This window comes from Corvus moneduloides, chromosome 2 (genome assembly GCF_009650955.1).
Source record: "Corvus moneduloides isolate bCorMon1 chromosome 2, bCorMon1.pri, whole genome shotgun sequence".
NCBI classification, from domain to species: domain Eukaryota; kingdom Metazoa; phylum Chordata; class Aves; order Passeriformes; family Corvidae; genus Corvus; species Corvus moneduloides.
This window is the reverse complement of record NC_045477.1, coordinates 67056228-67083547: the sequence shown is the minus strand read 5'-3', so window position 1 is coordinate 67083547 and position 27320 is coordinate 67056228. Positions and strand designations below refer to the sequence as shown.

General features: G+C 34.6%; 1 protein-coding gene across 5 annotated transcripts in view; it reads left to right on the top strand.

Moving 5' to 3' along the window:
• Positions 1 to 27320, top strand: part of DACH1 (dachshund family transcription factor 1) — a 355980-nt gene that overhangs the window by 151350 nt on the left and 177310 nt on the right. The window lies entirely within an intron of this gene.

Here is a 27320-nt window from a genome sequence, read left to right as displayed (position 1 = left end):
CATGATCCTTGGCATGGTTTTGGTCACAGAGGACTATAATTCCCAAAAGAAACGCTCAGTTCAGGAAACACCAAATACCAGAAAGTGTTTGGATGTAAATATCTCATCTGGAGGAAGGAGGAGAGTGAAGAAAGCTTAGCTCAGTGGACTGAAGGGGACCTGTACTTTGCACTTAGGCTCAGAAGTTGCTTTACGTGATGAGATAGACACATAGCTAGAAATATTTAAATTGAAATTCACAGTTTTTTAAAGATGAAGAGGAGTGACAAAATGAAGAGAGGTCAGCCAACAAAGATTTGTAAGAGAGAGGTATAAAATAAGGAGAGGGAAGGAGGGATGAGACTGAGAACATAGGGGAGTACCGGAAAACATCAGGCAAGTAGGACTCACAGTGGTAGTCTGGGCAGGTGTGACCAGTAAAAAAAAAAGAATTGGGATTAAAATACAGTAGAATTTACAGGATAAAATCTAGTATAGAAAATAGAGATCGTGCAGAGTGAATGCATCGTGAGAATAGTAGATGGGATCTGTGTGGGGAGAGAATGAAAGTTTTTATAGGGCGGAAACATTCATGTTCATGAGGGAGAGATCAAAAATTGCAGAAGCAAAGGGAAAGTATTTGGGGGAAGTAAGGCAGGAAAATATCAAAGAAAAAAATGCATGTGAAAAGTAGAAAGGAGATGAAAGAAGTCAGAGACAAATAAGCAGGCCAAAAAGAGGGAGACAGGAAAAGAAACCTTGTCAACAGTATCATTTGGGGTTTTGTGTTACAGCTAATATCTAAGGGCAGATCGCCTCTCGATTTTTTATTTTGAGAAAGCAGTTTAAAACCACAACTAATGCCTAAAAGTATCCAATTCCTCTCTAGTCCTTTAAAGCTGGTCATAACAAGTTAACAATAAAAATATATGGTACTAAAACCAGAGATCAAATTTCCTAGAGGATCAGCCCACAAAACCAGATGCAGATCTTTTTAAAATGACGATTAAAAAAAATAGAAGAAAATAATTCAAAATTAAAGAAAATAGGCATATGTAAGATTATTGTTCATCAAATCCTGTTAGGATGGTAATGCTTTGTGAGTCTCTTGCAAAAGAAGAAAGGTTTAAATGCAATCGCTACTAAGTTTGAACTGGTTTCACATTACATGGCTTACCACAACAGAAGGAGTAGTATGACTTTTGCCCGTTGTGGTAGTGTTGAGTCTCAAACAGCACAAAAATTGCAAACAATAACACTGATAGAAGCAAGGACTGGGGCCTAGTGTTCCATGAGGTATGCAAAGGTTCAGCAAAGATGAAGAGCATCATGACAGCAGCGCTACATGACAGTCATTCCAGCATTTTATAGACAGGCAAGTATAAAAATAGACTTACAATATGATCCTATGAGTTCAAACCAATGAACATTTGTGGATCTACATTGTAAAGAACTACCAAAACTACTGAAAGAGCCCTACCAAGGAAAAACTGTGATGACTGCAGTGGGTGATGTAGGTGCCATTGTTATGTGCTGCCACATAGTTGATACAAGAAAAATCTTGCTGACTGCAAACTTTTACTCCATATTTTGACTGTATATACAGAAAAACAGTGAATAGTTGAGGTTGTCAGGCACCATGGGAGCTCCCCTAGTCCAGCCTTCCCTGGCCAAAGTAAAATCACACAGAGCAGGTAGTTCAGGCCTGGGTACACTTGAGATTCTGTGAGTATCTTTGAGGATGGAGACACCACGATGCCTCTTTGCAACTTGTTCCAGTGTTTGACTGCTCTCAAAATAATGTTGGATTTTGTTTTACTTTTCAATGGAATTTCCTATATTTCAATTTGTGTTCACTGGGCCACACTTAAGAAGAGTATGCCTCTATCTCTGTCCTTACCAGGTTTTCACACACCTTAGTAAGATACCTCCACGTCTTTTCCAGGCTGAACAGTCCCAGCTCTGTCAGTCTGTCTTGATATGTCAGGAATTCCAAAAGATGGTTCTTCATTTGAGAAGTTTGTGAATTTCCTTTTAGGATCCAGCTCTAAGCAGAAAAAATAAAATTACTACTAAGTGCTTCCTCCCCCTTCTCTCTCTGTTTTTTTTTCCTTATAATAACTTCTTTTTAAGCTTTCTGATTGATTTAATAATCTGAGTATAATAACTAAGTTTCCTTCCTGCCTACAAAAAAGTATAAGTGATCACACAAACAATTATGTGCTATTTAATGCTCTTTAAGTATAGAGATCTGCAATTATTAGGTATATCCAGGATACACAATGCTACGATTTAATGCATGATTTTTACTTGAAAATTTTCCTTTTTCTGAAATGTGCCACATAATACAGAAATAGAGATCTAAAGGTGGAAATCTTGATTTCTAAAGTTCTGGTTCTGCGTGCATTGTTTATGTGTGCAAATAATACTGGTATTAAACTGTATGCTGAGATTTCTCATGATATTCCAGGACTGTATATTTTTGTAGGAGGCCAAGTTAAGGAACCCTTGAAAATATTTTATATCACTGATACAAAGTCTGAAAAAACATGCAGGGAACATTGCATCATCACTTAGAAAGAACTTGCTTTATGGAAGTATTTAGGGACTAAGATGAGATGTAGGGATGATATACAGAAGGAAAATAAAAGAGAAAAAGGGAATAATATTCCACATTTTTTTTAATGAACTATAAATTGAAGAAGTGAGGATCACCTCTCAGTTGATATTCTGTCCATTTTATTACAATTAAATAATACCCAATTACACAATTGCTGATCTATCCACTGTCTTTCATTAGGGTCAATTTATAGAATGCTCCCAAATTTATAGAAGACTAGTCACCTCAAAAAAGATAATTTTATATTTATGAAAATAAATATACAGGACCTTTGATAGTGTGACAAAATGAGAAATGTGTAATAACAGGAAATTAAAAGCTTCATGAATTGTCCAGAGAATTAAAATCTGCCTATGTTACAAATCATGTAGTCAGAAGAAAGAATTTGGTGTAGGCTCAAACAGTTGTACTGACTTTTCCAGCTTAGCTAGATAACACCTTGAAATCCTTCCAAAACTAGATGGCTCATCATAGTTAACTTTGATCTGCTATCTCTGTGTACTGCAGATCTTTTCTTGGATAATGTGCCTCAAAAGTTGTCTAAAGTTGAAAGAGTAGATAATTGTAATTAATTGTGATCAATCAGAAAAGAAGTGCTGTATGTCCTGACTGTATGATATACTTTGTGGTCTGTACTTTTATGTCTAGACTAGCTATATAACTCATAAAATGGTATTTCCATTATTTGTCATAAAAACTTTGAAAAGCAATTTTCTTCACTTTTCTAATTATTTTGGTGATTATTCTTCAGTATTTTAGGTTTTGAAGCTGCTTTTAAAACTCCAGACTTAATTCTTCTGCAGCTTGGCCTACTGAGTCTGAAATCTACAGCTGATGAAATGAGTAACTGCAATCTCTTGTGCTTATTTCAGGAACTGCATCTTTCAAAGATAAAATGAGACTATAAAGTGCTTTTGGAAATCACTGACATAGGGCAGGATAAGAATGCTCCTTCATATATTGATATCTATCTATAGATGTATCTTTGTCAATTAAAAAAAAGTAATTTCAAAGCATGTTTAATTTATTACATTATTTTTACATTAAATTAATGTCAGTAATTTTTGTTGATGTTACTACTATTTTGAACAGGTTTGCTTTATGATAGGTACTTCTATACAACTATTCCACATCTGATACCAGACTTTTCCAGTGTAAGGATATTAAGCTTCCTCTAGAATGTTTCATGCCAATGAATTATGACTACTCTCCTGTATGAAACCATTATTTTTCTTTTCTTAAGTGGTAATCTGAAGATGCAATTTCTAATTTCATCCTTATTTTCTCTCTTGCTGTGGGCCTGAATCAATATAAGTACATCCCAACTTCCATCTTGTACAAAATTCTTTGCACCACAAACTCTTTTTATGGGGAGTAAGAATAAAGAGGGAGTCGAAAGGTTTTGTATAGATTATTTTGGCTTGGAGGACAAATGTTGTTCACAGATGCAGCGATTGATAAAGCGTGGTAATGTTTTTGCTAAAGTAGATGATGAAATTATTTGGTGTTTAAAGAAAGATTAATTACATAATTAAATAATTTCATTTTCTCTGGCTCATAGTTATTGGTGTTGTATTAGGCAGACTGAAAAAGTGGTTAAAATATAATTATCATTGTTACTCTATCTGCATCATATTGCCAAAGAATAAAATCTGTAGCTAGAAGTATTTTCTCTTGATAGGCTTGATCCTGTAAAGTCTTAAGAATGTATTTAACTTACTGAAATGACTAGAGTTGATTTCTGTGAGTATTCCAAGGGCTAGAAATTATAAGTTGGAAGTACACAGTACTTTTGAGAAACAAATCTATTACTCGGTTTCTTATTTTATGCACTGGGTACCTTTTGAGATCCTGTGATGGTTAAAAAGCTACACATTGATAAAACTGAGTGGCTACTGTTTGCTTATTTTAAAATACATTCCATGTTAACACAGTATTTCGGTTATTAATGTTAAATCATTTTTATCGTTAACATTGATTCTGATTGGTGTTATAGGATGATAAGCTGTTCATCTGTTGGAGCTGAACTAACTTACTGTAAGAATAAGCAACAAAGTCCTGCTTTCGGAGTGACAAACTGTAACCTAATTCAAGAGACTGAATTAAATTACACAAACATTTTTGCACTTCATTAAGGAAGTAGTCATCATAATTAATGTGAAAGCTTTTGTCATGTTCACTAGTTGATGTATCAGTGGGAAAATAAACTGACTCAACTCTGTAAATGTATATTTTCATAGATTTTAAAATAATAATTAAGGTGTAATTCAGGCCACCTGTCATCTCCTGAATGCAATCATAATTTTCTCATATTGTCATCCCACTGAATGGCTAGCTATGTTCTGCTTTATCACAAGAGGATTTATCACTGAAAGCTACTTCTGGAAGCTCATTAGTTTTAAGTTCCAGTGAGTCTCTTACATTTTTCAGTTATAAAATCTTTTTAAAACCAAGAATTACTTGCAGAATTGAACTTTTTTTATTAAGAACTTTTAATCAAGAAGAACTTGTACATTTTGCAGCATCGTATTGTACAACAAACATATATTCAAAGCCTAAAAGATACTGTTGGAAAACTGTGTAAGTCAGAGTCACACCTCATGCAGGTTCACTCACTGCCTATTGAGAGGCATCCCTAGATTGAACTGTTTCCAGAAATGCTCCCAGCTTTTTGATGTAAAGGGAGCAAGTTGGTTCACTTCAAAAGAGACGTTGGGATTAAATATTTAAGCAGCGAGGATTCTCATGTACTTTGACACACTCAAGGAACTCAAGAAGAAACTGAGTGAAGGTATTTTACAGTTTAGTTATAAGCTAGTGAATCCTCTCTTCTACTTGTATCTTGTGAGTACTCAGTATTAGGTTGTGATTTATTACCTTTTAGTGGAAAATCTGAGATAATTTTTGTTTGATTCTTCCTGGATCACAGAGTAATTTTGCCTTCTGAAAGCTAAGTTTGATATGGTATTGATTTCTGAATTCCCCAATAAGAATGCTATTCCTGTAGCAGTTATATGGATCCCAGTTGAACGACCATATTCTGTGAAGATGAGCAACTAGAAGATATTGGATAAGCCTTTAATGATATGTGATAATTTTCATATAAAGGCAGCTTTTCAGGGTAGATTTAACATGATCATAAAAAAAAAATATATTTCCAACTTTGGAAGCAATCCTGTCCCCAGTTCCAGTTTCTTGTTTCAAATCATAGAAGTATATTAAACACCTTGGGAGAAGAAGGCCCCCACTTTTCAAAACAATATTTAATTAACAGTCTGTTATGGTAACAGTTTTCTGTAAAAAAAATAAAATGTTAACTGAAATGAAATTAAAAACAAAACACCAAACTCTTGATACAAAAGAAAGCAATTAAAATCTTATTCTTAAAGGTAAGTATGCGGTGAAGTTATCAGTGACTACATTAGGACCTAGTAATGGAAGTGTTTCTGTAGCTTTCTGACTCCCAACATTCTATTAATTGTAATTGAAAAAAAATTTTGAAAATATATATGTTGCAGAATATGCTGATTGTTTCTTAAAATTAAATTATTCAAATTGTAAGCTTCTCAATTGTGGGTTATACCAAGATTTTCTCATTGCTCAGAGTTCAGGCAGTCTTTCAATAGAAAAACATCAAGATAATCATAATCCTGTGTTTACAGTTTTTCATATAATAAACCTTTTGGTTTTCCACCCACTCTTGCTTTTTAGTGAGACTGTTCAGCCAAAATAATTTGATCCCAAATCATTTAATTTCTAATTTGTTTAAAATGAACCTTTTGTAGAACAAACAACACATTGCCATTTTAAACATGAAGTATTATTTTGTTAAACGCTGCCACTAGAAATGAACCTGAGCTGTTGAATTTGGAATAATATCTCAGTCTTGCAAATGCTTTGGTCCCTTATCTGAATGGTGTTGATTGTTGTAGCAAAATAGGAACATTGTAGTTCTTAGGGTGAACATAGCAAGGTCTGGTACAAAGCTCAGTTCCGTCACGTTGCTGACTGTAGTTCTGCATCATCACGACGATGTGAAGTTCCTGAATGCTATGGAGGTGCCCAGCTCCTTTCCTGTAGAGTTAGATTACTTATGTTGTTGCATGACATGCTCAATGAAGGGTGAATGATTTTTTTTCTCTTGATTTTATATTTGATTTGCTACCAGTGCTACATACTGCCTTCAATAAAAATATCCTTTCAAATTTAGATATTCCCAAGTTATGGTCCATGATGTCATTATCATATATTTGGGATTCTGTAAAGTACAGGAAAAAACTGCAGCTTAATGTTTTTCACTCAGTTTGGTTTTTTTGGGGGAAGGCAGAATCAAATATTATTTTATGTGGTTGTCTAGTGGTTAAGAACAATCTGTGTGCTGTGGAGTTTTACAGATTTCATGCAAGGACTTAAATATGAAGAGAATTTTCAGAAAATATGTCAGGTAGCCCAGGTGTTTCTGTTATATGATATATGATGTAGGTGAACTTCAGAATTTACTCAAGTAATTGGTATTTTCAAGAAAAGTATGCAATGAGGCATTATTTTGCCTGGGAAGCTCTAGAAAACTACAACTCAAGGAAAAAAACCCTAACTATCTAAGTACTATATTAATTTATTCTCAGGCTCTTGGGGTGTCTTGTGCAGGGCCAGGAGTTGGATTCGATGTTCCTGATGGGTCCCTTCCAACTCAGCAGATTCTATGATTCTATGAACATAGTTTTCAAAGGAGAACCAGCCATAAGTCATCCTTATGACTTATAGCTCTAGGAACATTGCCTGCATGAACTGTGCAAGGCACAATAGCATACCATCAGAATTATAATGAATCCACTATCAGTTGTTCACAGTGCACTGTATTGTTGTTGTTACTAATGTTGTCCTGTGCAATATATTAAGAGTTATCATAAAATAGTCTTAACTGGGAGAAGGTTTTTGAAAAGCAAGGTTGTTCTCGTTCAAGTTCAGGACTACAAGGCCAGATTGTTCTAACTTGATTCCATATCGTCTGAGAATTGCGTAACATTTCTCTTCCTGTTTGGAAATCAGAGTCAGAACTGTTTAGTGATGTGAAGTTAAGCACATTTTGTAACAGTTCATGTGCTGATCAACTGTGCTGCATACAGAAAACATTCTATCAGTTATTGCTCATGGAGCTGCTTCCAAGAGCTTGTGGTTTGTGAAAACTGGAGCTGATAGTCTGAGTTTCCATGCATTCAAGATGCTCAGTTTGAAAACCTCATTTCAGATGAAAAGACTTCTCTAATTCATGCAAAATGCAGACGTAGGTAGGTATGTTGGTTGGTTGCTGTGTGCCAGAGACAGCAATTGCAAAGGCAGAGAGGGATGAAAAGTTGGGAAGGAAGCTGTGTGTGAGGGAGAGAAGGAAAGAGAGAAAAGGAGAGGGAAGGGAGAGAGAAGTTCTTTATAAGTTGGGATAACCAACTTACTTGACATAATACAAGCTAGTATATTTGCTGTTGGGTATTAATTCATGACTCTTGAAAAGTTACAAGGCTATGTTGGTATAGTATTTTATATAATAGCTTTCAGGAGTTATCCTCTTTCTACAGCGTATATGTGCACAGGAACCTGCATTTTGCTTTTCTGAAATGTTTTTAGTTACAAATGTTCTACATGTAACTCTTAAATCATCTCATTTCAGTCTAATCTTAATTGCAATGAGGTGCTCTGTTCAAGCTGTCAGCAAAGAATAAGCTGATACCACTACTAGTATTAGAGATGTGACTGGACATTTAGGAAGAAAAGTCTTAGTTTGAAGACAATGTTACTGTTACTACATGATGATATTGATCATCAATTGATGATGTATTAGTTCCTAACTAAGAAAACAGTAGCATGCTAGGTCTGAGTAAGCTAGGGAGAGGAAGACCACAGCTAGTCAAGACAAAATTAATAATGTCACTGGGTTGTTTTAACTCATCAAAATCCATACAAATGGCAGATAGTCTGACAGTGTGCCAACAAGTTTTTTTGAGAATTAAGGTTTTGTCAACACTACTCTTTTGTTAGGGGGTGGCTGAGATTTAGATTGACATAGCAGAAGTGGAATAAGTTGCAAGGAGTGTTTTAAATCAGCAGATGCCTCTATGAAATTTCCTTTTTACTCTGTATTCATCGTGCTGTCTGCTATGACAAGCACTAAGACCACACATACAGCTTGAACAATCCAGTTGCCCTTACTGAGAGGAAAGTTAATGGAGTAGCATTTCTTTCTGCAGATGCTTTTTAAAAAGAATGTTTCCGGCCTTTCTAGTGGAAATACAGAATTCGAGACATGAGTTGGTGTCAGCTGCATATTCCAATAATTTCCATTTGTGATTGCATCAGATTACTAGACCTACCTTGCTAGGAACCATAAAATCAAGGTTATGATCTTTGAAAAACAACACCACTACTAAAAAGGATGAAGTCACTTTTATGTTTTGGCAATAAACTGAGTGCTTAATTCATATGTTAAGATGTATCCATCCAGTATACAGAGATCTAAATGTACATATTTCATTAAAATACTGACTCTGTAATGTCACTTAAACTGGGACATCAGTTGGTGAGAAAAGCTGCTTAACACAGAGCAAAGAATGATAGTTTCCCTGTACCCTTGCTTAATAAATGTGTATGAATATGGGAATAAATGAACAGTGTTACTTGGGTGATTTGATGACCAAGTAACTTACTACATCACAACAGTGGATTATTTTTGTAAGTACCAGACTACCGACAAAAAGAAGAAAAACCCTCAGAACCCAAATGATTTTCAGCATCTGAACAATATTCAATGCAAGTATTTGAGAAAAGAAAGGTGATTTTTTGTCAATCAGTACATTTGTTTTGAAAAGTAATTCATAAGATTCTACTAGATTAATATTTCCTTCAAGTGGAAGAAAACAGTGGTTCCTGTGCACTCAGGAACCATGTGACAAAACAATTCCTAAAGTAAATTTTTTTTCCTCTATTGATAGCTCCGGTTATATTCAGGCTTTGATGTCTCAGATGTACAGATGCTGAACACACTGAGGACATCATACCCCTAGAGGTGAATGGCAAAAAATACAGCACTTTTGCCTCTGTGAGCATCATGTTTGTGGAATATGGAATAACTCCTTATGAAATTGGATTTAGATTTAAAAAAGAAAATACAGCTGTAAGAACATCTCTTTATAAAATGTAAATTACTTAGATTTCTCTTAAATTTTATTTCTGTTACCACCTAGGCTAAAATTTTATATGGAAAGACTGTTAAGAGCTGACATGTATGTAGAATCAAAATAAATTAGTATTACCATAGTAGAGCATTCTTAAGTTAAATGAAAAAACTCCCAAATGCTTGCACATCAGGAAATGTCTGCACAAGACATTGTACTATTTAGGCTATGATTCCTGTGAAGAGTGACTTTCATAGCTACATCTGTGCCAATAAATTAATGATAAATAAACCAGTTCAAAGCTGTTCTTTACCTTGGATGGCAGGCATGCATCCTGCAGCTTACAACTGCAGATCTAAAATATTTTTCTTATTACAGTCTTTCCCAATCTAAGGAAAAAAATTGATCCATATATTCTCCCAAGGAAGAGTTCCTGGTCAGTTTTGTTTCTTGTACTGTCCATGGCTAATTACAGAACACATTTTGTTGCTATACTACAAAATCACTACTAGGTTGAATGTCTTTCTTGTTGAGTTTATAATGTGTTTTTTGTTTAAAGAAACTAGAGGCAAAATTTTTATGGAAGTTTTGTCTTTATCTTTTATTAGACCAAGTGCCAAAAACTTTCAGGCTTTTAGAACACAAGCACTTATGTCTGCTGCATGAAGTTAATCACTACTATGGTCTAAAAGCATCTGAAAGCAATTAAAAATGCTTATATGGAAGTTCTGTTTTAGGTAAAAGCAACTTGATTTTTCCACCTTCTGCTCACTAGCTGGATACCATTTGTCCATTGTGTGTTAAGGATGATGACTTTTTTCATTAAAATCTCTTGCAGAATCTTTTTTTGGATTCTTTAATTGCTTTCTTCTCTTCTCCAGGAGAAGACTCTTGATATTTTGAATTTACCTTTCCTCTTTTTTTTCCTCCTGTTCAGAACCCCACACTAGCTTCCTGGTGATGAAGAAGAAAATACATATGCATTTTCTCTATGTACATTGCCTTTATCCTTGTGCACAAAAAGAAGCGTTCGGTCCAAACATGGGATAATTACCATATCCACATCCACTTAGAAATTTAAGGAATTGTTAGATGATTTTGTACTTTGAAACAAATCTTTTAAATAATCTTTTCTTTTTTTTTTTTTTTTTGTGGAATATTTCAGGTCTTGAGATCACAGTTACATTTTTATGCCCTGTAACTGCTACTGTCTGAGACTTAAAGTTATGGATAATGATTCACACATTTTTTTTAAACAGACTTCTGTCTGTATAATTTTCTCAAGAAAAATCCTTGCTTTTTAAATTATTTCATCGTTGTTACCTGCTGTCTTTATAGTGATTGTTGTTGTTTTTATTATTATTATTATTACTGATATTACTACAACTACAGTGTTTTATGAAAAGATTTGTTTTCCATTTGTTTAACTGAATATCAACTCATATTACCAGGAGGGAATTTGATGATATTAGTCAAAATATTAAACTTGGTATTGAGACACTATATTTTCTCAAAATATCTTGAGTTCCAAGTCATGTGATCTGAGAAAATATTTACTTTTATTCTATGTGAAAAAGTATTCTAGAATTTTCTACAAGTGGTCTGGAATCTCGCCTTTGTGACTTATTTTCAGCTCTCCCCTGAAAATTAATAGAAGGACTAGAATATGTAATTCTTTATTCATCCTAATTTGAGACATTTTCCTTAATGACGGCTGGAAGTTTCACTGATTCCAGATTACACAGATTTGACCTTGGCATGAATTTTGAACTATGTAAATGGTGCTTTGTAAACCCAAAGAACTGTGGTAAGAATGAATATGTTAATAGATCATCCTTCTTCCCTCTTCCTTTTCAGACCTACTTTATTTGATACTCAGAGTTATTTAATTAAACTTTTAATAACAAAAATAAATTTTTCTGGAAGGGGTAGCAATAAATGAAGAATAACAGTAAATACTAACAAGATTTTCCCTGGAAGGTTTTCCCTTGCCATTTATTCCAAATATTTAATTCCCTGATCCTGCCTAGCTGACCAGGCAGGAATTTCACAGAACTGTCTTTGGACAGTGGACTGGCACTTTAAAAGTTAAAAAGAATACCAGGATTTTATATTAGAAGTAATGATGTCTCTTTTCAGAATTATTTATTTTTCCGACTTTATTTTTTATTAAGTAATCAAATAAATTAATAGATTTAGTAGGTAGCCCAGATTAAAGTAGGGCATAGGCAAAACAGAAGGATATTTAATGTAGCCCTTATATAACTTGTAATCAAGTTGGGTGAAGGTTATTGCCAATGGATTTAACTTAATTTCTGTCTGATATCTTAGTCTGTTATAATTCAGTGAAACCACAGAAACTGTATTTAGTCTGCCTGTGGAAAATCCCTTTTTTCTTTGTGTAAAAAAATTTGTGCTAAGTGGGGATTTTTTTTTTTGCTGTATAATTCAGAACTGTTTATATAACCTCGGAGATAACGCTGTCTTTTGGAGTTGTGCTTGAATCTGCTTCATTGCTCCTCTTAGAATTATTCATGATCTAATTGTATTTGTTCACTTAACATGGATCCATCTGTGGCCTGCTCCCAGTAAAAGCCTCCTCATTTCATCCTCCGTCATTACATGTGAACATCTCATGCATTGCTTAGCTCCATCTCACTTTTTGTATAGCATTGTTCCTATGGTTACTTACAGGGATTATTTCTACCAGAGTTTACTATCTGATTCTTTAACTTTTTATTTGTTGCTTTGGTATAGTTTCTGCTGCCCTGACTCTGTATTCAAAAATCACATTATCTTTCATGGTAACCTGTTGCCTAGATCTCAGCATTTTTTTCAGAGATGTAAAAGATTTGGGAGCTGATTATCCTAATCAATTTATTTTTGGGGAAGAAGGTATTGGTATCATGGTGTGTGGTATGAAGCTTCCTCATTTCTTTGAACAGTTTGATTAAGTGACTAAGTTTTGGCCACTATGCTGTCTTCTAAAGAGAATGTATATTCACACCCCTCCCTCTCATTTTTCAAAAGTTAGTGATTTTGAGATTCTTCTGAATTCTGTCCCCCTTAAGTTCCTTTCTACTTTACATTGTTGTTTTCACCATAACAAAAATCAAAATAAAGATGCTCACTTAAATTTTACTTTCTGATTTTGCTTTTATGTCTATAATATGCATAAAATATAGACTAGAATAAAATAGGATAGAATATTTCAGTTGGAAGGGACTTACAACAGTCATGTAATCCAACTGCCTGACCACTTCAAGGCTGACCAAAAATTAAAGCAAGTTATCTAACTGTATTTTGGCAAGATTATTAGATTCACTTTAGACACCTTAATACTGTTGCTTCAAGCTTGACAGATTTATTACTTCTATTGTTCTAGTAAATCTGGGAGGAATGCCATTAGGTAATGTTCTTTTAAAGAAAAGATGAAAAACACTAAACACTGATAAATAAATACGTAGCAAATGAAAAGGAATTTCCAGTGCTAACATAGCTCATAATTTCTCCTAAAGGCCTCTTAAGTCTCTTTTGCCAAATGTCTGAAGAAAATATGAACCTGAATTCTTACCTCCTTTTTTCTCTTTGCTTCCTCCTGCTTCCTAGCAGCTGCTAGGAAAATTTTGGATGATGTAATTGTTTGGAATTGCATTAGTTTTCTTTCATATATACTGCATACATCTTCAAGAAGAAACCTTGCTCCCTGAGGCTGCTTAATGAGAAATCTTTAGCTTTGACAGAAAAAAAAAGAACATTTCAAGAAATTTTGACAAATATACCTTCTCGTGCTGTCTTTGCATTTGTTTACAACAACATATTCTTGGAAAAATACTTGCTAAATGCAGAGTTACATCTCTATGATAGCGTAAAAATACTATTTGTGGTGCACAGGATCAAAAAAGGCTGTTCACAAACCCTATCCTGTTTAAAGATCTATAAAGAGACTTTTCACAGTTCTTTTAAAATTGTAATTCTTATGAACATTTGCCAATTTCTTTTTAAAGTAACTTTTTTTTCTTTCCTTCTTTATATAAGTTTACCATTCAATATATAGAGCTGGAATTGCATAATTCTTACCAGCATGGACAGTGGGCATCTCTTTGATGCTCAGGCTTTCAGAATTCCACACTCCGTGCCACACTGTTGCCATCTACTTTTTTTTTGTGTAAAATATACAATATAAGAGCACTTTATTTAGAGTGCGTGCTACTGAGAACAGAGCTTTCTGGTCACAGAATTAAAACAGTTTCAGCCTGATCTGACAGCCAGAAGGAGAGAGAAAGCTGCCAGGTTTTCCAGTAAGTTCCTTTTGAAGTAGGAAATAGTTTCAGCTACTTCTCCCTCTTTGGTCTGCCATTTCCTTTATGAAAGGGGAATTAAGGTAATATTTACAATCTAAAAGAGACTATTCCTTGTCATCCTGGGTGGATCATTATTATAACATGGCAAAAGAGTTTCTGTTCCTGGGTTAGTACCTCTGTGTGGTACATATACCACATGAACATGCTGATACAGGTGTCCCACTACTATGCTCGACTCAATGAAATAAATAGGCCCATAATCATCACTGAGTATCATCCCTTTAAGTTTGCTCAAGTGAATGGAACTACATCTTTCTGAGAGTGTTTGAGATTTTCTCTATGCTCTGATGAATTCATATTTTCAAATTTTTCTATGCAGCACACAGAAAGCACAGTGATGTGGTGGATTCTGTATTATATGAAAGTGCCTGGGACGTTTGCTGCTGTCCTATTCTGCAGCTGATTTCTACCCCTAATTCAAGACATGGCAATAACTTTTGGGACCAACCACTAAATGCTTTGTTCAGTAGAGTTCCTACTGGTAACCCAGTTACTGCTGATGTGGGCCAGATTGTGCCCATAATCCAGCTGGAGAGTACTCAATTCCGTAGATGCTCTGCATTCGTTAGCAATATGTACTCTGGCATTAAATCTAGATTTTGATTAAAAGGTGAATATTTATATTGTGAAATCAGTTTGCCTCCCTAATTTGATTTTAATAGGAAATGGGACTAGGGAAAAAGATAACTGGCAAAATATCTGACAGAAACTGATAGAAGGTATGAGAACTAGTGGAATTCAAAGTAGATTTTTTTCTGTCTTGTCCATCAGGGTCTTTTTTTTAAATATTTGTATAGAAATAGAGTCCTTGAAAGAAAGAAGGAAATAAAATATGTTTAATAGAAACTGGTTTTTTCTTACCGAGCAGTACAAAGCATATATCATTTTGAGACTTTATTTTTCTGAGTTTTTAATGACTAAACTTTTAAAAACTTTTATAAAGCAAAGGTTTTTAATCAAGTATAAAGGATGTTGAGATAGTTTTGTAGAAGCTTTTTTCTGAGCAGAAAGCTAATTTTAAAGGAACTATGTACTTAGAAATAGAATTCCAAAACAGCAGATTGGTTACATTTCCGTAGAAACGGCAAGCATACAGGTAAAATATCTTCACTATATTTTTACCATCTGAGGAAAGAATTTAATTTTCCCTGGCTTTAGCCATGTAAGAGGTTAGCTATCAAGGAGGAGATTCATCTGCTAATATGTCTGAAATGTAGCTGTAGAAATCTTAACAAGTCTTCTCCTTTCATAGCCAGTGGAAAGTAGCAGACATCTCTAGAGAGTGATACATCTCAGTATAGAATAGGCCACTTGAATCACCCTCTGGAAATGCCTGTGTCTCTTCATTGGTTTGGTCTGAATGATTAAATTTTAGAAGGGTAATTTAAAATTAGCTAGGTGAAGCTGTCAATGTAGGTAAATTATTTTAAATATGTGGATGCAAAACTGTGTCCGTTAAATGAATCTTTGGAAATTATTGGTATGTTTTAAAGTATTTGAAGGAACTTAGTGTATTCTGTATTATTTATAGTAATAAAAAGAAATAAGGAAATATTTATTATTTTCATTTGCACAAGAAGTTGTATATCGCACACATGCAATTTAGCAGGCAAACAAACCACATTTTAGCCAAGGACTGAAACTTCTGATATACCTCTGGATTCACAGTGAATTGTGTCTGTTATTGGGTTCTGGTAGTTGTGTTCATGGCATAACATGTACATACTTCAGTGAACTTAAATACTGATAAATCTCTCCAAACTGGTAAGTGCTGAATTCCATCTTCACTTGCTAACTGTAATAGTTCCTCCTTAAAAATGCATCTTTAAATAACTTGTTTGGCACAATGTCTGGATTTTTTCCATGTTGTATGGGAGAACTTTAGTCTCAAAAATCATAATGTCCTGCAGTACTTTCAGCATGTTGAAACACTGAGAGTAAGATCAGATTTGTCTAAGCTCTCCAATCAGTAGTAGTTTTCCACATTTAGTTTTATTTATTAATTATGGATGTAATTTTTCATATCATTATTGCAAAGAAAATGCTGGTAATTCTAATATTCAGTTATATATGTTTAAAAGCATGAACATTTACCCAGAGTAGTAAACCTGGACACCTTAGTTATATTGAAAGTTTATTGTCCTTTTGTCTTTAAAGTCTTTTTTTTTCCGAGACACCAGGCTAAATTTGATTGCTTATCTATTAAAGGGAGAACTTATATTTATTTTTGTATAAGTAAGGATGTGTCTTATAAGCCTTAAAAACCCCTCACATATACAGGATCATTTAGACTGTAGATTGCTTTTATTTTATTTTGTCAGTGTTTTGAGTCTCTTAATCCATATTTGCCTACTGCATTTCAAAAGGGAATCAAATTGGTTTTGTGGTGCATTAATGTTTTATGCAATATTCCATAGAGAACATTAAATCAAAATAAAAGAAAAAGGTTGACCTCTAACACTTACACCCATTTCTTATGTCAAACTGGAAGATGTTGAAAGCCTTATATGGTCGTAACCCTTCTATCTAACTGTGACCCTCCTTAACATTAAGCAGGTGACTTGATTAAACATAAATCAGGCATAAAATGCCCTGCATGAGGCAGCACAGTGAATCAAGCAAATTATCAAATGGCAAAACTCGTTCTGTGCTCTGGGCAATGTAAGCTGCCAGCACTTATACATCAAAACTTCACTCAGTGTAAGATTGATTTTATTTTATTTTGTTTATTTTAATTCCCTACAGCAAGCTGTGTTAGTTGTGTAAAATGCTGTCTGCATCATTACGTTCCTAAGAAATGCTTTTCTTGTTTAGCAAAGGCCAGCTGCAATCTTAAGCAACATAATCTATCTTAGACTACATGTGTGTGCTCTGTAGTGGGTTCTAGTGGGGTTGATATTTTGTGCAGTAATAGCAAAACTTAAGCTTCTGTGATTGTATAGATTTTTTTTCTGTTTGTTTGTGTGTATATATACACTAACAACTTTATCAAAAATATGAGCACCAAAGGTATAATGTTATAAAATTGAATCACCAGTAGCCATTGAAGATATTTTCCAGTTTCAGTAAAGATGCTGGGATTAAAGCGTGTAAGTCCAATCTTAAGGCAAGAATGAATTTTTATGTAAGATGATACATGTCTTCCTTTCACAGTTGCTTTTTATGCTGCCTTAAAACATGTCAAAATAATCCCCAGCAGAGGAGCCTAAAAGGAATGTCAGCTCTGTGGTTATGTAAATCGAATTGAGTGCTTTACAGCAGGTTAAGATTTTTATAACTCAGGAGTTGTTAACAGCCAGCTGGTTTGTATCTGTTTTTTATGGTTATTCTTGTCATAGGCAGCCTCCACAATTTTTAATTATATTTTATGGTATGTGTTTTCCCTCCTCTTGAATCCCACAGCCACTCTTTGCTTCAAAAGATATTTTCCGCTGGGAAGAGGAGAAGCATTGCTTTGGGACTCCATCATTAGAAATACTGTTGTATAATTACCTCCTGGTAACAACAGAGGAGTGTGGCTCTCCATCGCACATCTTTAACTTGCTATGCCAGGATGGGAATCTGTAGTATTCTGCACACCCCGTTAGGCTTTGATGCCTGCAGCCCTTAACTCAGACTGTTGTCTTCTGCTTTTAAGGAAACGATTTACAGTTTTTATTGCATTCACAATGCAAATTCCTCTTTGCTTCACACTTCAGGTTTGAATGCGTGCTTTGTGCTTTGCAGATTTATGGTATTCCATGTTCTGGATCACAACTCATTTTTGTAACATACATTCTCAAAAATGCCTTATTTTTAATTTTTGTTTAGTGTCCGTAATAGTGATATTGGACAAACAAAATCTTTTCAATGCTTTTATAAAAAACAGAGTAAATTCAAGAGTACTATCTGATTCCCATCTGGAGTAGAAATAATTTAACATACACTGAGCACTTTGTTGGGAAACAAAACATCATTCCTGACAGCCTGAAAAGCCAATGCCTTATTTTTTGTTAGACTTCAAGAAGTTATGAAATATTTAGTTCTGTATAACTGTGAAGACATCACCAGAAACTACATTCTTGAATGTTTTACAGCATTTGGTGAGTGTCCTCCCTCTGCCAAAGGAAACGGACTGCTCGTTAATTGTCTTTAATGGCAGATCCTCCTATTGAAACACCTCCTCTCCTTGCAGAAGTAATGATGTAAGAGCAAGAGTCTTAAATAATTGATCACACAGAGAAAGCTGTTTGTTAGATGGTTAAAAGACTGTTAAGCTTGTCAACCGTAAGATAACAAAAAGACTACTTACTATAAGCCTTTTTTTTTAGGTGATGTTGAGAAAATTAACACTTGTTTTTAGTTAAAGTCTAAAATAGTTACAGTCAATCTCACTTGAAAAGCCTATTTTGAAAGTGCAAACCAAATAATAATTTTGTGTTGCATTCCAGGAATTGATTTGTGTAATCCAGTTTCATTATTTTAACAGACTGAAATCAATAGAAGTATTATCATCATACCTAATATATTCAGACATTATGACTCTATAGATCTTCTTGTATTACACAATATTATATTTAAATTTGAATGTTAAGTGTATATTCTGACCTACTTATCGTCTAATGCCCAATGTCAGCAGCTTCTGAACTTCAAATATCTCTCTCTACTGCGTTGGCTTCACAGTAATTTCTAGAGCTACACAGGGGCGTAACATGTAACTTAACATAAAGATTCAGGATAAATATTTATTATCAGAATTAGCCTATCTGGTAGGCTAATTTTTTTTTAAATATAATCCAGTAGGAAATTCAAAAAACCTTAAAACAGTTAGCTTTAAAACAACAAAGTTGCTGAAAATTAAGTTTGAATATTAGTAAAAATATATTCATATTTGTAACATACATTTCCCATGTTTCTTCCACTTTCTTTTCCCAATATTCATTCCTCTAGTAGTTAAGAATGAAGGTGCAAATAATAATGATAACAAAAATAAAGAAGATACTCCTTAAAATGCATAAGATAGGGTGCAACTAATTAGTGCAGAAAGGATACAACAGGAATAGCATATGCTAAGACTGCAAGATATATATTACATTGCTTTTGAAAAGCGCCTTGTACATAGATACACAGTATATTATTTAAAAAAAGATCACCAAACAAGCCTAGGAAATCTCACAGACTTTAGCAAATTAGGTGCATACAAAATGTTTCATGTTTTAGGAATTAGAGGACTGCAGCTAGAGTTCGTGGCTTCACCTCGCCACTTACCCCAGGCAGAACTGCCTGTATTTGCCAACTGTGACCCACAAAAGTAATCGTCATTTCTTTCTTCTCTAGGGCTGTTGAGGATAGTGTGTGCTGTTTAATGATATTTATTTGTTCAGGGTTCCAAAATATATCTACAGATGATACCCTGGAAACTAGAACTAATATATTGAATTTTTAATTGCGTCTTGTAGCCATACCTTAACAATTTGAAATAGAAATAATTCTATATTGAATAAACTCTGCTTTAAAGCAGTTCTGAGCCTGCCCTAAAGTCTGTGTTTGGCTACCAATGAAATTCTGAAAAAATGAAAAGATACCTGCATATTTCAATTAGGCAGTATTATGTCAAAGAAGATACTCTTTGGGTGGCGTGCAGTACATGACCTTCTTGGAACAATTCATGTGAACAAACAAAATTACACAGTTTTGACTTAGGCTAAATTGCAAAGTTATTATACATGAAGGTATTTTAGAGGAGCAGTCTTTGCCAGGTTTCACTGATCCAATGCAGCTGGAAAAATGCATCAACAGCTGAAGAGGCTGTTGACCACATTAGGCTTTAATTCACTAATTTATGTTAGATGGACATTGGCATGAGAATTTTCCCCATGTTATTACTTCTCTGTTGAAAACAAACATTGATTTACTCCTTTTATGTGTGTACACTTTTGGATTAGAAACAAACTTGAGCATATGCTTTTATGAAGCTCTCAACTCAAAATTAATGTAGTGATAAAGAGTTAAGCATTTTTCCACTGTATCCTTGAACAGGTAACTTGATGTAATAGTTCTTAATAGACACCTGTTTTTTCTTGTCTGTAAAGGATGGAAAGATTATTAGATAATCATATTGTTCCTTTTTTCTTTTCAGACCATTTAAAAAAATATCTGACAGCTTTACAGCACAATTAGATTAGAAGTATATTTTTTAATCCTTAATATCCTGTTTTTCAGAATACGACTTCCTTTACAGTCAACAAAAAAATAACTAGTGACATTTTACAAACATAAGGAAAAATCATTATATTCCTTCTTGTGATTGTCAGTGATTTAGGAAAAGTACATTTAACACTTAACTAGCTCAGGTAACAACAGAAGGATGGAGATTTTTTTAAACTTAATTATAATAAAACCTTAAGTAGATTTCATGGAATTAAGAATTTTTGACAAATAATCAAAAATTGAAAAATGTTTTGATTTTTTTTTTAATTGCTAAACTATTGATCTTATGCCCTCCCTGCTTCAGAGTTTGAATTGACCATATGTTAACTGGTAATTCAAGCTGGTAAAAAAACTTGTATCTGTTAATGTGATGGTTTTAAGAAAAACACTACAGCTAAACTAATAAAAATATTTATTTCCTATTCTTTCTTAGTGTCTCCCAGGCTCAAAAGTGTTTTGTGACCTTTTAAGGTGCATGGTAAAATTGAAAGCAATATTTCATCTTCATAGTTCCTTTGTGGATTTTTATCCATGTACACTTCGCACTGAACTGCTGCCCTCACTTCTTAGGCAAATCTAGTTTGCATTTTATGGACTTTATTTGACTTTATAGATTTAGAACAAGGGCTGATAACAATATTAGTGCATGCTTGGCACTTCCTTTATTTTTAAAGCTTTGTTCAACTCTTGACTGATTTGTATTGATAATCCTTTTGTAGAGTAAGGAAGTGTTATCTCCATCTAATAGGTAAAGGGGAATAAAATTAAAATGTAGATGACATCTGATGCCTTCCGGTAATCTCAGAATTAAAATTCAAGAGCCTCTAATTTCTTCTTCTGATGGTATTTTTAGCTAAAAAGAGTGAACAAAGTAATTCAGATATTTTTCAGATACTTTCTTTCAGTGTGCCTTCAGATTCTTCTTGCCACCAACTAAGGATTTCTGTAGAAGGTATGCTTGGCACATATGGTTAAGCAGAGGTCTTGTAGGTGTGGGGTTATGATCTTTTTGGATTTAATTTGCAACTAACTGAAGATAAATTATAAGAAAATGACAAACAGGAGACTCCGGCCATCAGCAGTATAACCAAGCAACTGACCTAGGGGCATTTCTAAAGCTGCCAAAGTAACTGTTCATATAATCTGTCAAAAAGCACAATCCTACTGTTAGAAAAAATATCTTCCATAATTTTCATCTGGGCATTTTATATGAACACATGGGATGAGAAAAAGAAGGTTAATACATGGCGAAGTGTACTGTGTTAATGGCATTCTGCAGATACAATTGCTTCTGTAAACACTTGTGTGAAACAGTGTTAGTGAAGGACTGATTTGGGCAGACATAGCACAAAGGTAGGAGCTTTAAATTGGACTAGAGTTTGTTTTTTTGTTTATATGGTAGCTTGAAGTAAAAATGTTCATTAAAATATCTCTTTTATAAAACTCGAGCTGGTGCTGCGATTGGATGCAAAAAATGTTTGATCCTCTTGATAAAATTGGTATTTCACAGATTCACAAAACAGTTTGTGTTGAGATGGACCTTAGAGATCATCTAGTTCCAACCCCACTGCTGTGGGCAAGGACACCTCCCACTAGACCAGGTTGCTCAGAGCCCCATCCAACCTGGCCTTGAACGTTTCCAGGGATAGGGCATCCACAACTTCTCTGGGCAACCTGTTCCGTCACCCTCAGAGTTTAAAATTTCTTCCTAATACCTAATCTAAACCTACCCTCTTCAACTTAATGCCATTAACCCCTGTCCTACCACTACATGTCCTTGTAAAAAGTCCTTCTCCAGCTTTCTTGTAGCCCCTTTAGTTACTGGAAGGTGCTGTAAAGTCTCCCTGGAGTCTTCTCTTCTCCAGGCTGAACAATCCCAGCTCTTTCAGCCTGTCTTCATAGGAGAGGTGCTCTACCCCTCTGATTGTCTTCAGGACCCTCCTCTGGACTCAGTCCAGCAGGTCCATGTCCATCTTATGTTGTGGCTCCCAGCTGAACATGGTGCTCCAGTTGGGGTATCACGAGAACCCAGTAAAGGGGGGGAATCACTTCCCTCAACCTGCTGGCCATGCTTCATTTGATGCAGCCCAGGATACAGTTGGATTTCTGGCATTCTGTTAGTTTGGTGAGGAAAGTCAACTGTTCATTTAGGAGATCGGAAATATGAATCCATCCAAAATTCCTGTATATCATCGACATTGTAGGAGGCAATCTTTTTTCCATGCACTGAAGCCATTTTATAACTAATTTTGTATTTTATTCTCTTTGATATGAGGAATATCAATCACTTATGCTTGAATGGTAGCAGTTTCCAGTGAAAATAGAATATTTACTAATATTCACAGAAGTTTTCCTGCAATGTAAGCTTTCTGAGAAAAAAACCCATGAGAATGGAAAAAAACTACTTGTAAATATTTTTCTTCAAAAATGTGGTCAGTTGAGACAACACTATACTTGAGAAGGGCAGGATGTCAACAGCAAAGAAAGAAAAATGTAGATACAACTGCATTTACACACAGAGATTTGATCACGGGACTTGGTGCATGTATGAATGTCTCTGTAGACAATGTGCTATCCTTATTAAATATTGTTGGAAGGACAGAATTGTGTTGATTCATCTGCCTTTATTGCATGAAACCTCACTGTATACATATGTGTGTATATATATATATATACACACACACACATATAAATATGGTTAGTATGCAGCTTAGAGGAATCACAATTCTCCTGGGGCCTGTTATTGCCATAGAAAGTCTGTTTCGATGGATGGAGGAATTACTCTTTTTCAAGCCTGGCAAAGAAATATAGCATGTGACTAATACAACCAATTAGAGAACAGAGCAAACAAAGAGAATGCTAGAAATGTCTCATAAATTTCTTAAGGCACTGACAGAAAAAAAATTCCTTAATGTTATGGGCTCTTAGTACATCACGGAATTAAATCCAACAATAGGTCTACATCCTTTCAAAAGCAATTCCTGTGTTTTAATACGCCTTAAGTAGTGATGAGGAATTCAATTTTAAAGAAACTCAGCAGTTTAATACGAAAAATTGAATCAAATCCAGTCATTTTCTTTCCTGTAAATTTTATGCGTGCCATAGACATGTTTTCAGAACTAATATATTCTTCACTTTGGAAAATATCCACCAGCTCTTTGGGCTATGCAGTGACAAATATTGATTATAATCAATGTTTTATACTTGCAATCTTATTAGTTATCTATATGTCTTCCTAAGTGACTGCAAGTAAACATTAGTATCAAATTACTAGAATGATGCTCTGATTTCTAAGATAAAGTAACAATTATGGTCCTGTTCCATTTTTTAAAAAATTATTCATACTAAAAATTTTAGTCTAGAAGTCGTTATGTTAAAGACCAGTAATATCTAGAAAATACAAAAGAAATACGTGTACACTATATGGGCTATGTGTGTTTTTTGTTGAAAAATAAATTCAGTGGGAGTGTTGATACTTTCATTGTTATGTATTGAGATTGCATCTTGTTGTTGATTAAAGTTAGATTACTTGTAGTTGGAATAAAAATAGTGAGTTATTACCCAGATACTAGTTAAATTTTTGCCTGTTATTTCTATTACTCAGTGTGTGTTGTGTGCAGTCCATCTAGCCAATCTGAATGTCAGATAAGTCTAAAACTTGGAATTTAGCAATGATCAGAAAGAAGGTCATAACCCAGAGGGATGAGAAATTAGAAAGCACACGTCCCATTTTGCACTTGTGAGAATGTTGAGAAGGTGGAGAAAAGTGATTTCCAGTAACAGATTTGTGAAAATCCAAATATGTTGATATCCTGTTTGTTAATGGCTGAAGAAAAGATTAATTAAATTATCTGCTGAAAATTGTGATCTAGTTCTCCCTACAAAACATGGAATCTGTGAAATAACTTGTCATCATATTTAGTCTTTTTGGTGGACACTACCAAGTTGAGAGGATCATGATAACATAAAACTTTTTCTTTCATAAAATATTGTTAGCAATGAACATATAATGTCTCCTTTGCTTAGCATATCATGAGGATTTCTCAGGTTTCTGCTATAGAGAATGTTGGGGCTCTGTTATGCTTGCTTATGTGATGACGTCTTGATATTTGTTCGTAATGTGTTAGACAGTGGTACCAATCACTTGTCAGCTTCAAAGAATATGCCTTTCAGAAGCAATACATACAATCATTTATGTAAATCTGAATTTACAAATGTCTGCAGGTCTTTATAATATAGAACTGCAGTTATGCCAATATGTTAGGAACTGTAGAAAAACTACTGCATATTTGTTTTCATATTGCAATCAAGTACAGTAATAATGTATCCATTATTAATACCACACTTTCCTTTTAACAGCATTAATAGTCTTCAGATGTTTACTTTTTTTGTAGCAGGCAATTGTGAGGTACAAAATAAAAGTATTCTGTTGAATGAAGTTCAGTATTCACTGAATACTCTGGGTGTGAGAGAACTCCCTTGGTTTAGGGTGATAATTTGGCCTTAGAATAAAAAAAATTATGAAGTTATTAAGGTTGGAAAAGACTCCAAGATCATCAAGTCCTGCCTTTGACCAAACACCATGCCCACTAAACATTATCAAGAAGTGCCACATCTACTCACTTTTTGAACACTTCCAGGGATGGTGACTCCACCACTTGCCTGGAGAGCCTGTCCCAATGCTTAACCAGTCTTTCCGTGAACAAATTTGTCCTAATATCCATGCTTTGATAAAGTGCTGGATCATGACACAAGTGCACATCATGCCCCTGTTGTGCCATAGTTTGAACTGGAAAGAGATACTGCGTCTTCAAATGGGACAGGCCACCAAAAAACATTCATCAAATGCCTTGGTCAGCACCCAGGGTGCTGCCTGTGGGATTTAGTGTTCTGTTACCTTGTGCAACAATTAGAGCATAAAGGTGAGAGAGGGCTGTCTGTGACAATTGACTGCATTTTCATCTGAAAAAAGGACTACACAGTGTTACCTGTGAGTCATTATCACAGCTACTTTGTACAGTATCACAGTTCTGCATCACAGTACAAACTCTGCTATCACTGTTCTGTAACAGTACATTTAGCCCCATGCCTTGCCTCTGGCACAGAGTAATGCATAATGGATCTGATGAAACTTAAAAAAGAAAAGAAAAAGAAAAGAGAAAAAAAGAGCCCCAAAGCCACAGTGCAGCTCTTGAAGTTACAACACTTCTAGTGAATAAAAGAATGAAGAAAGAGAGAGGACTCTCCTGACCCTTACAGGTGAATTCTTTACATTCAGAAATGTGAAAATTCTCTTACTCAACTTGCTGTGTTAAAACAAAGGTGTATAGGTCTTGAAATAACCAGTGGGGGATTTCTGGGACTTTTTTCCACTGTTATATTGACTTCTGTCTTTCTAATGCTTGGTGAAACCTGCTTTGCACACTGCAGATAGAGAGAGGTAATCAGAAAACAGTTGTAGAATTTGTTAATATATATTGTATTATACAGGTTTATTTTTTGGGGCAAGGAGATGCACAACAATATCTACTTTAAAGCTAAGTATGACAAAACAGGATTAAAATTGTTCTTTAAAGACATTTTAGGTTTTTTTTAATACGTGTAGTATATTTTTACTCTATTAAAGAATAATCCGATGGAAACTTTATTTAAAGTATCTTGAAATAGTAGTTTATATTTTAGACATTTACTGAAGGTCTACTGCTTTAATCAGCAGCTGTGATAATATTTCATCTTAGCTAAAGCCCTGAATTTCTTGCCTTCTCTTTCATTGACTAGGAATAATGCTGTATTCACTTTCTGGGGATGTCAGGAGCCTGAAATAAGTCTGTAGCTGACTATTCTTGTGCACCAGAAGTGAGAATCTAATCATTCTTTCTTTGGGCAAAAAAATGTTGCTTTAGGATCCAAGCCATAAAGGCCACAAAGGCTTTGATAACACATCAACTAAATATTAGTGGGTCATTTCTTCAGTGTGTCGACTCCGCGCAGAGAACATGTCCTTCTGGGAGCACGTCCATCCTACCAGAAGGCTATCAAAGCTAAAATTGCACCATTGTGGTCCACAGCTAAAATCTCATTTTATTCTGAAGTTGTTCTGGTGCCACAAGTACTTATACACATGAATAAGTTAAATTTCACTCACATGATTGGGCATGTGAACTACAGTAGGTCTATGGGAAAGAATTTGGCAGTTCTGTTTGCAAGGCTGAGCTCGGAAGTTGTAGGGAGACATACTTCCACAGGGCCATCAGACTGCCTCAGCAGTGTTTAGATATTAGTTTAATCAAAGAACTGTGTGCCTTTACCCCAGGATCTGTGTCAAGCTGTGGATTAGGTTTATAAAAAAAAACTACAAAAGCTCCTGCTGGTTGAAAGATTATGAGTATTTAGCTACATTACTGCTGTTACAGGCATGAACACATCTTTTCAGTATTTTTGAATTGTAGCACTGTTACAATTAATTAGTTGTGTCCATCTAGTTATAAATTAGACTAAAGGCTAAGATTTTTTTAAATACTACTGGTCTTCTTATTGCTTTTACTGTATAATTTAAGCTATAATATACTTCTTTAAACTGGTCCCAAAGAGTATGTCGATAAAAGACATTGTAGCTAGTAAAATCTAAGAACATTAAATGAAGAAAATTCACCAAGCACCAATAACCACCAGTAACTGTCATTATGTTAAACCTTTTAATTTCTCCTAACAGCGAGAATAGTATTGTGAGAACACGAGATAATACACACAAAAAGAAGAAAAGAACTTCTGTTTGTAAAAAGTGCAGGGAAGCTGTTCTCGTAATAAGTCATTCTATTAAAGAAGAGCCGTTACTGCACTCTAGCAATGCAAATGTAAACCAGAAAGTCTTTCAGGAACCAACCATCACTGTTAGCATAATATATCGTTAGTGTATGTACATTTTGCCTTCCCACTTTTTGGTTTTTTTTGGAACTGCATGCTGTTCAGTTAAAGACATTGTGGATCAGGATTTGACACTTA